This window comes from Ixodes scapularis, unplaced genomic scaffold (genome assembly GCF_016920785.2).
Source record: "Ixodes scapularis isolate PalLabHiFi unplaced genomic scaffold, ASM1692078v2 PGA_scaffold1__304_contigs__length_218370807, whole genome shotgun sequence".
NCBI lineage: Eukaryota > Metazoa > Arthropoda > Arachnida > Ixodida > Ixodidae > Ixodes > Ixodes scapularis.
The window spans coordinates 151,404,582-151,407,213 of NW_024609846.1; positions in this window are offsets into that span (position 1 = coordinate 151,404,582).

The window sequence follows — 2,632 nt, forward strand, 5'->3', positions numbered from 1 at the left end:
AGGGCCTTAGAACGCACCTGGTATCGCTGCGCCGCAGCGTTCTTCCGCATCAAAAAGTTTGTCTGCTTTCCTCGCCGTCACCATGGCAACGAACGCCGAATGAATAGAAGCACGCACGGTACCGCCGTGTGAAGCTAGCAACAGCTGACGCCATTTTACGAACGCCGTCTGCAAGCCAAAGCCGAACGCGGTGTGTCAGATCAACCGCCTCCGCCGGTGCGCCGCTAGCAAAGACGACGAAGCTGAGACACGCCGACGGCGATCGAGCAAGCAACAACACTGCGGGACGACTGCAACGGCGGCATTTATTCGGATCAAAGACCGCCTTCGCCGGTGCGCCGCTAGCAAAGACGACGAAGCTGCGGCACGCCGACGGCCAATGGGCGAGCAACAGCACCGCGGGACGACTGCAACTGCGGCATTTATTTTGATCACAGGCGCGAAATAAGCAAGAACAATTTTTATTTGAATCATAACACCCGATATCCAAGTTGGGGACCACATACCTTTGCTGGGTCTTTCCTGTGAACTTTTTACAGAGACACGGGGTGCCGCATTCAAAACACAGCTCCGTTTGCAAAATAAGGGGTCCCTGAAAAGGACCGTTTAGACCGCTACCAGAACCTATAACTGACGTAACGAGCACTTGACGAGCGGTTGGCGCATAAGTCGTCTTTATGCATGCAGGCAGGTGACGGGCTCAGCGCAGCGGATCCCTCGAAGTCACCGGGGCCGTCAGAATCCTCGCCCTGTCTGCGTCGGGGCTCTAGATTTTGACGGCCGCGGCGACGAACGACTGGAATCTCTCAGTGTTTCCGCGCGCCTTCTCTCTCCTCCAAAACATGAACTTTGCAAGGTGACCAGTGAAATGGTGGCTCTCGCGCCGTCCAGGTGGAAGAGAGTTTTTGACGTGGGCCCAGGTGCCCTCCACCGTATTGGTGTGCGCACCAGTGTTCGGGTCGACAAAGTGCAGCTTGTGGTTAACGGTGAGGTGCGTGAAGCGAGCGTCATCTGCAAGCTTGCGATAGCCAGCCCAACAATCTGTGATTATTCTTGTTCCAGGGCGGAACCACTTGGCTATTAGCCCTTGCAGGGTTTTAGCGTCACGGGTCTCCACGGGAACAAAAAAGCAGCACCCGCTGCAACGCGCCACATCGCCGAAAACCCACTGGCCAGGCCTTAAATACCCGCGATGGTACTTGTGCCGACCGATCATACTCTCGTCTAGTTTTACAGTCACGCCTTCGCCACCAATCATGCCTGAATGCTTAAAGACGGCATTTACCACAACCTCCCGACAAAGGCTCGCCCAATCAGTTATCGTCTTACTTGCGATATCAGCCTCCCGCTGAATGACGGCGCACGGCAGGTTCTGGCATCCGGAGGATGATTTTCATGAGTTGGAGAAGCGTCAGGTGCGTGCGATCCTTCGAAAAAGGAACCGCTCCCTACCGAGACCTCGCCCCGGCACTGAACTTTGACCGGCTTCCTCTTGGGCACCTCACGAGTCATCCACACACCGCATCCCCCCCCCCCCCCCCCCCCCCCCCCGTGTAGCCATCCGCAGATCTAGCGCGGACTTGCAGCTTGTCATCGCAGCTTCGCACTCTGGACACGCACGAAAACCCAGGAGCCAGGAGCAGGCCAACGCGCTGAAGCAAATTAATTGCTTCAAGAGGGTCTTTCATGGCGCCAAGAACACGGCACAAGTTGTACGCCATGGCACTGCGATGCTCGCCTCTGGAAGAATAAAGCGCCGAAGGGGAACTGCGCGCTTCTTTGCATTTATTATATTTATTTCATCCGCCATTTTATACCTCGTGACACAATTCTAACAAACTCATTGGTTGATCGGTCGGACCACACCATCGCGTGACAAAAAAAAAAACAAAAAAAAAACGCCAAACGTATGTCCACGGACGGCATCGTCACAGAGAAGGGAGCAGTCGAACCCAACAACAAAATGAAGTAACGAAGTGAATAAAAATAAAAATAAAAAAATAAGAAGGGAGCCGTTGGAGTTTCGGACGGCGTCTTCTTTGATGAGAGGAGCTGCTCTGGCCAGAGCGGCCAGAGCAGCCGTGCTGCTCTGGCTGCTCGGAGTATTCCTTTTTTATTTTTTTTCTTACCCTACTGGGTGCCACGACCCTTATTTGAAGCTGATTTGTTAAAATAATAACAAACAACGCGTTGGAACGGAGGAGGTAGAGAGTCTTGGCGTCAGAATTTGACGTGGTAGAAAAGAAAAGAAAATAACGAATGCACAATACATACCGTGTGCCAAGACCGTTATACTCCGCACTTGGCGAGGCCTTATGACGCAGCCGACGACCGTTAGGCTATTTATTTTGTTTCTTTAGATTTTTTATCGTGAGGACTACTCCACTGTGCCTCGGAGTCTCCAGCGGAGATCCGGCAGTTTTTAATTATTATTATTATTGTCGTTTGAAGGGTACTCTTTCTATGCTGCTTCGTTCCTGACGCCATAAAAATATGGGGCGGGATTACTTTGCACCACGTATAAAAAAAAAATGCATAAAGACGACTTATGCGCCAACCGCTCGTCAAGTGCTCGTTACGTCAGTTATAGGTTCTGGTAGCGGTCTAAACGGTCCTTTTCAGGGACCCCTTA